At 38.5% G+C, this 8,265-nt stretch overlaps 1 protein-coding gene across 4 annotated transcripts in view; it reads left to right on the top strand.

Moving 5' to 3' along the window:
- Nucleotides 1-193: 193 nt before the first annotated feature.
- Nucleotides 194-8,265, top strand: part of LOC113110198 (membrane-associated phosphatidylinositol transfer protein 2-like) — a 66,147-nt gene continuing 58,075 nt past the window's right edge. For 2 of the 4 annotated variants that reach the window (XM_026274256.1, XM_026274252.1), the window contains exon 1: nucleotides 194-811. The gene's annotated coding sequence lies outside the window, so the exon portion shown is untranslated. The remainder of the gene's footprint in view (nucleotides 812-8,265) is intronic. The other 2 variants (XM_026274258.1, XM_026274257.1) reach the window with 1 other exon arrangement.

The raw sequence follows: 8,265 nt of genomic DNA, 5'->3' as shown, positions 1-8,265 counted from the left end.
CTTTGAGTTTAACAAAAGCCACGTGGATTAGGAACAACATGGAGGTGGGTAAATAATGGCAAGAATGTTTATTTTAGGCTAAACTATCTCTTTAAGAAACAGCAGCGATTCACACGTTTCGTCGGCAGAGGGCGCTACAGCGATGGAAAAAATAACCCCTGGAGGAAGGGGAAGGCGAATTTACCATCCAATGATATCGGAGCTGAAATGATGCTGCTCGCACTTTCGGTAAAGATAGAAAGAAGGAAAGGACGCGCACGCACTGAAAAGCTAGGTCAAGGTTTTGAGAAAGAGCAGACGCTTCAAATAGACCCGCAGAACCCCCGGGACGCCTCGCAAATGCATGGATCAGCATACCTGTACAGTTTTTCTCCACACGCTGTTTTTAAGGGATCGACTATATGAGCTGCAGCGGATATAATGTTGCAGGAAGTCTTACTGCCGCTGCTGTTCACGCTGAAAACAATGCAAAGGCAGTGACAGTCAAGCTCGAGCTCTGCTGTGGTTAAACCTGTCCTGTCACTTCCTATTTGACGTGTGCATGTTGTGGACTGTCAGCCGTACGCGCTTTTTTAAAAGCACGGGAATTTTTTGACTGCATGGAGGACACCGTCGGCCTGCTTTGCTGTTTTATTTAGTCGGCTCAACCGGTAGCCAGCGACTCGCTTACAGACAGCGCGGGAAAATAGCGTTGCAGCCCCCGGCAGACACCTCGACCCGCGGCGGAGATGTGTGTGAGCTAAAGCCGCCGGATATCGATGGCCTCGTCGCTCTGATTAGAGCCGCTTTGAGCTAAAACTCTGCGACGAAGGTAAGAAAAAACAAAGCCCGCGAAATATCCGCTCGCGTTTGAAATGTTAATCTCAACGGTTTTATTTTTAATTCCAACTGTCGCTTGTGAGTTCGTTAGTCACGACCTTCTCTAGCTTGTCGTTCGTGACAAAAATAAATAATTAAACGCCTTAAACCCTTATTTATTATTATTATTATTATTATTATTATTTTTACCTTTTGCCCCACATGAACCATTTGGGAGTTGTAACGAGATTAATGTATGTGAGTATTAAATGTGTTATTTAATTGTGTAGGAGATTATCGTATTACTTAGATGCTGTAATTTTAGTCTTATCTTAAGGCTTTTACAGTTGTCTCGATTAGATGGGACTCATAAATTGGCCAATCTTCTCGGTAGCATGAATTGTTAATGAGAGTTATCACTGGGCAGTCAAATCACTTATCACCGTTTGATATTATAATCAAACCCCTGTACCTGTAATTATGTATGCTGTATTAATTATTCACTTTCATGAATTAGCATTGAATGTATTTATATTCTCATGGGGATTTGGGGGGAAATCTTAGTTGTCATTTGTATTTCTGTATAATTTATAGATGGGTATGCAAATAGATTATGGTCCATATGTTTTTAGGGAAAATAGGTTGATTTTTGTTTTTTGAATTTGTGACCTATCAAAGTTAATTAGCTGTCAGAGATAACTTACCTGGTTGAAGAAGATTAGTTAGCTCTACAAGTGACATTATCTGCTTTGAGTAGACCGATGGAGTCATTCTGTGCTGTGTATAAATAATATAACTGTTTAGGTTTGAAAAATTGTAGGTTTGTGATAAACACTGTTCCCGAAGTATGGAAAAACACTGATGTATGGATTTTTAAATGATAGAAAAGAAAAAATATTAAAATGAAAAAAGTTATAGGCATATGTTATAAAATTAACTATGTTGAAGCAAAAAAAAAAAAAAAAAAAAAAAAATATATATATATATATATATATATATATATATATATATATATAATAAAATCAAAAATATTATAATTATATAGCTGTTTAATTATAAGTTTTTCAAGTTGTGCTACAGACTAAAGTACCTTATTAGATAGAAATGAATACTTATGAAAATAACTTGCGTAATGTGAGTTTGATTTTCCTTAATGCAGGAGCACTTTTGAGTTTTAGCCAAATAATTTGTATAATATTTTATCATTTTACAATTGTTATTTGCATACATGGTTGACTCAGATGACACAGACATGACTCTATATCATGTTTTTTTGCATATCTATCTGTCTATCTGTCTATCTATCTATCTATCTATCTATCTAATACTGGTTCCACCCAATATTCAGATAAGTGTTGACCAATAGCCAATCATTAAATTTCTACATGTAGTCGCCCCCTCCACCCCAGTCCTAAATATGTAGTTAAATCATCAATATCTGGCTTTAATTTCATCTGTCTTTGATGAATAAACACATTGAACACAGTTCAGCATCATCCAGTAATGATTTCAGTCTTGTCAAGATAATTGGGACGTTCTTCACATCTTAATCACACGGTTGCAATTATCTCGTCATGGAATTGTTAATTTTAGCTGCTATTCCTCTTTGGAGTCTCGTTTTTCCGGTGTGCTCGCTGGACACTCCCTTTCACCAGCAACCTACATTTGTAGTTTGCGAGACCTCATAGTTTGCCGTGTTCTTTTCAAGCACATCGAGGGAGAGGGAAAAATGCTTCCCTGTATCTAATTATCCTGCCAAAATGATTAGGTTTGTTCTTAATGAATCCTGTTATGAAGCAGCCATCGTAGAAAGAATGAGTCACAGTATTGATTGGCTCCCACTCCCCCCTTCGCTCCCGGCCCGGCTGGAGAACGCCTGCTGATGGCTGCAGCTCCGACAGGGATGTACGGCCGGGATCGTGACAGCATGCCGATGTGACCCCGACACCGTCAGCGGTGGGCTGGTGGCACAGCGAAGAGAGGGAAGTGCAACGGTGGGGCGACTCTACGCAGTTGCACCATGTTATTTATAGCCACATAGTAAACATTGAAATGTATTCCCTCCAAACAAGGCAAGCAAAGAACCACAGAGCGGCTACAGAACATACGCATGTTCATTTAGCCCAGGAACATTGTCATCCATTGTGTTGTTACTGTGAAAGAGCCAGTGCTGAGCTTTCTTTACAGTGGCTTCTTCTTGGGAAAAAAGTTTATAATTTTACATCACAATTACAGAATAGATATCTTTGCTGAAAATTCAACCACAAAATGTTTTATAATTGAATAAACAGAAATGTCTCTTTTTGTTTAGCCACTGAATTAAATTGATACTTGAAAAGATGCTTAAATGAATATGTCAGGTACCAAATAAATGCAAAAACAGCTTAGCATTTTATATAATATTTCAACAAAAGCTGGTGCAGTACCCTTTTAAGATTTACTAATGTGTACCATACAGGTACTAATGTGTACATTGTTGAGTACCTTTTAAGGATAAATATGATACAGAGATGTACCTTTTGCAAAGGTATTTCTTAGTGACAGCTTTTGTACCTTTAGTTTTTTTTTTTGAAAGTGTAAAAACAAGACTTGAAAAAGAAAAGAAAGAAAATTCAAATTAGCTATGTTTGAAGCCGTTGTAATGCGGCTGATATATGAATAAATGTAATAGAGAGCAGCAGCCTTGACGTCAAAACCCAGAAGAGTAGTTCACTATGGGTTCCCTTTAAGATTTTCCCGTGGTTTTTATAGTAAAAAAGGTCTGTGGAAAACATAACTTATGATACTTGGATGTTTAATTGTACAATGTAAACTGCTCACACACGCTTTTTAAAATTCACATTCAGTATGGGTGTTATCAATACGCACTGCAAATTGTGCAAAATGTCCATTTATATTTACCACAGACCTTATTTTACTCATAGGCAGCTACAAATGCCTGTCTGCGAGACTAGTTTCAGCATAAACTGTTTTTTCTTTAACACCATAGTATAAACCGTATCAGAATCGCAGGTTGACTTGTTTATGCCATTGCATGGTACATACCATTATGCATATCTTCATGCTAAAGCAAAACCTTACATTGTTCGAGTTGCAGGTGTGATATGATTGACAGTCGTTGGCCTACAGTGGAATCTGTTAACCTGTGTAACAGTAGCGCTTTTCCCTCGAGCGGGCCGAGAGTGTAACGGAGAAGCTCGACTCTCGGGTCTCCAGACACTGTATATCTCTCACGTGAGACCATTAATAAATGAAATGTGTAGGTTTGTGTGCGAGCGCTTTGTATCATGTTTAGCATAGCTTGTTCCGGATCTCCTTGAGTATTCGTTGGGGAGAATCAGCCCATCAGTCATTCCGGCACTGAGGCGTCCCGTTCTATTTCTTGCTGGATTTTCTTGGCGAATCTTTTCACTGGGCACCACTGGCATCTCCGCTTCCAAATATACCCATTGTGCTCGGTAATAAGTGTACTATATCAGGAAGTGTGTTGGTGTTGGCAGAAGAGCTGTGTGGGCATATGCTTGGGTGTTTTTATATAACTTACAGAAAGTTACAAATAACCATAGCATCTCCATCGACATCTCTATTCCCCATTCTGCTCATTAGTCAGCTCAGCTGATCTGGAAGAGTTGATTCCCGCAGTCAGCGAGGGAACAGCATCTGTGTTCTAGAGCTGTTTTAGATGGTTTGGAAGAGGAACCGTAACCTAACAGAATGATCATGAGTTCCTAATGGAGTAGTTTACTGTTAAAATGTAAACTGTTTAATCATTCTCATGTCTGGAAGCTTGTTTCCACAACTGGATAAAAATTAAAAAGGTAAATGCAACTTTTTATCTCACAATACTGACTTTTGTTCAGTTTCGTTTTTGTTTGTTGAGTTAAAAAGTTTTGTCCCTCAGACTTTATAACTTGGAATTTAGTTTATTGCGATTCTAACTTTATAACTGTAAGTTGCAAGTTTATAGCTTGTGTTTTTATCTTTAAAACTAACAATTACAGGTTAATGTCTTGCAAATCTGAGAAAAAAAGATAATTGTGAGATTCAGTCGCTATTAAATTTAATTTTTAATTATTAATTTTATTCCATATTTATCAAACTTTCCTGTGAAACACAAAAGGAGAATTTTGAAGGATGTTCAGTCCTGTAGCTCTTTTTTTGATAGCAGGCAATAGTGATCATCTCTGTCAAGCTCTCTGAGCACCGTGTTTCTTGTACGTCATCTTTCAAGTCTTTTGAAGTCACGTGTTAGTTTTGTATGACGTAAACAGACCTGAACTGTTTGTTATTATTGACTTAAAATCTACAGCTGTCAAACCTAATATTGATCCATTTAAATATAGAGCAAATAATGACTTCATTTTGGGCCGTTTCCTATTCAAAGCTTTCATATGTCTTTGAATAGGGTTTAGATGTCATATGAACTACTTTAATCGTTCTGTCACTTGTTTATTAATTATTTTGGAACTTGGGAGACATGGTCACCAACTGTTTATGTATTTGAAAGTGCTACATAAGGATACTCAAATGGGTTTGGATTTACAAGAGGGCGAACATGACTGAATTTCATTATAGGTTGAACAATCCCCTCAAACACATTGGCTGACTGCCAGTGAAGCCTCCGTGTGTTGAGATTATCCCATCCACTGACCTCGTCCCAATTTCACAAATGCAAAAGTTGCATAGGACCATCCCCAAGCGTTATTATACTCATGACGCTTGTGACCACATAGCCAAACGTCACTGGCTTTTGAAATTTTAATAGTGTTTGTCCACCCCACTTACAGTAATAGACTAGGAAAGGCAATACACTGAAAGGACCACTCTGTTAGTATGGACATACCTGCTTTAGCCTCTTTTGTGACATCAGTTTCGTCAGGTTTTGGATCTGTGTGGGCAATAGCTGTTCTCCACAAAGCAGAGCACCATTATTAATGAATGCAATCAGGAAATGGCCAGTTGGTCTTAATAGATGCCTAATCTTGGTAACAAATGGGTCCAGGGTTGGGGGGGGATTGTGTCATTGCAGCCTCCAAGCGGCGTGTGGTTAATGCTGCAAAAAGCAACTGCATATTTTTCACTTTTTGAGCTTGGAGCCCATCCAGACGTTAATGGTATTGAGCTGTGTGTGGTGCTCTGAGGCCACGCCCACTGTGATTTTGATTGATGTCATTGAACTTAGAGAAGTGACTGGTGAAAAGATGTTATGCTAGATGCTGGGATAGATGATGTGTATTAAATAAATTAGTGATGTATTTGTAATGACTGTCAACCATTTGCAATAAGGTTTTATTTGTTAACATGTTAAATGTTAATCTCAACATTTAGTAAAATATTATTGAAATCAAAATTGTCTGAATCTGTTGATATTGTAAAAAATTGTCAAAAATCTGTTGATATTACTTAATGAGCTAACATGAACTATCCATGAACAGTTTTTAATTTTAATGTCAACATAAATTAATAAATACTGACAAATGTATAGCTCATTGATAGATGATATTGGTTAATGCATTAAAGGGGGGGGTGAAATGCTCGTTTTCACTCAATATCATGTTAATCTTGAGTACCTATAGAGTACTACTGCATCCTTCATAACTCCAAAAAGTATTTAGTTTTATTATATTCATAAGAGAAAGATAGTCTGTACCGATTTTTCCCGGAAAAACACGAGCGCCTGGAGGCGTGACGTGTGGGCGGAGCTAAAGAATCACGAGCGCCAGTTGCGTTGACAGCGTTTGGAAGCTGTGACAGCTGTGAAGGCTGAAACTGAACGAGAGCAGCAGCAGCAAGGACTCGCTCCGAGCGGGGCTCGAACCCGAGTCTCCGATGGGAGGCGGACGCACTCACAAGGAGGCAGAGATATTTTAAGCAGTTTTACTCACTGCCTGCGGTTCCAACACACAATCGTGACCCTTTTTCGTTGGGATTGCATTATCCTTAAGAAATAAACGATACACAAATCCGTCGTCAAACTGGGCCTTATTTGTAAAACAAGCATTTTCGAAATGCAGGGAACAAACACAAACACTTGCACAACTCCGTTAAAATAAATGCTCTGTAAAAATAAACTCCATCCACTGGTCCCTTAATGCTGTTTTTTCTTTGGTAATCTGTGCAGGGTTGTCTTGCCCTGGCAACCAAAAACACACTCCTTTTGTGACATTTCGCGACGCTCTCGCTCTGATCAGTGGTTGTCTGTGCACAGCCTCTCTCTGCTCTGCTATACGGGAGCGCGCTCTTCCGGCAGAAGTGCCCTCAGGACCCATATAAGGAAATTCCGCTCCATCTAACGTCACACAGAGCCATACTCGAAAAAAACTTTCCGAAACTTGTGACAAACCGGAAGGAGTATTTTTGGAACAGAAATACTCCTTCAAACGTACAACTTAATTTTTGAAACTTTGTCCATGTTTAGCATGGGAATCCAACTCTTTAACAGTGTAAAAAACTCAGTATGCATGAAATAGCATTTCACCCCCCCTTTAAGGAGTTAGTTCACCCAAAAATGAAAATTAGCCTGCGCTCTCGAGGCATCCTAGGTGTATTTAACCTGCTTCTGTCAGACGAATCCATTCGGGGTCATATTAAAAATTGTCCTTACTATTCCAAGTGTTATCATTACAGTGGGTGGGTGTTTCTGTTTAACACTGTTTCCATGTACGACAGTCAGCAGAAGTGAGAGAAGAGTGTTTATTAAGTTTGAAATATGGATATTTTTCTTACAAAAATGCATGGATTCACTGCAGGAGGCCTTTATTCACCCCCTGGAGCCATGTGAGGCACGTCTTATTATGGATGCATGTGCTTTATTTGATGTGTTGTGGACTGTTAAACAGAAACACCCACCCACTGCAATGATAACGCTTGGAATAGCCAGGACAATTTTTAATATAACTCCGATTGGATTCATATGGAAGAAGCAAGTCATATACACCAAGGATTCCTCTAGGGTGATTAAAGCACAGGCACAGGCCTTTTTGTTGTGTTTTATAACACTTCTGATTTAAATGGGTAATGAACTGCCTTTTTTATTATTTTATACTGTTCTCTAAGGTCCCCATATAATCTTATCATGATTTTAACATCCAAAAACATAATTCTTTAGAAGTAATAGGCTTTTTTTTTTGTCTTGTTTTAACCCCTCCTCATCAGAATGGTCCGTTTGAATAGACGTATTGTAGTCTCGGAAGTAAACACCCACTGATATAACTGGCTAACACTTGTGTATGTTTGACAGTGTACATTCCTCATAGAAGGACGCTGCTTTGATTAGATTAAAATATATTGTTCACACGTCAAACGATTTGTAAAAACAGACAAAGCAGTAGTGGCCATGTAATAAAAACCGTTACTCACACTTGTGTGGTGTGATTACTGTCGGATCCAATATAATTGGCACAGCATCATTTTTTAAGTTTGGATCTTTCTGAAAATCCTGTGTCGAATTGTGCCTTGTTTGTAAAC

Source organism: Carassius auratus, chromosome 10 (assembly GCF_003368295.1).
Source record: "Carassius auratus strain Wakin chromosome 10, ASM336829v1, whole genome shotgun sequence".
Classification (NCBI taxonomy): Eukaryota; Metazoa; Chordata; class Actinopteri; order Cypriniformes; family Cyprinidae; genus Carassius; species Carassius auratus.
Note: the sequence above shows the minus strand (reverse complement) of the source record. Positions and strands in the feature narration are given on the sequence as shown.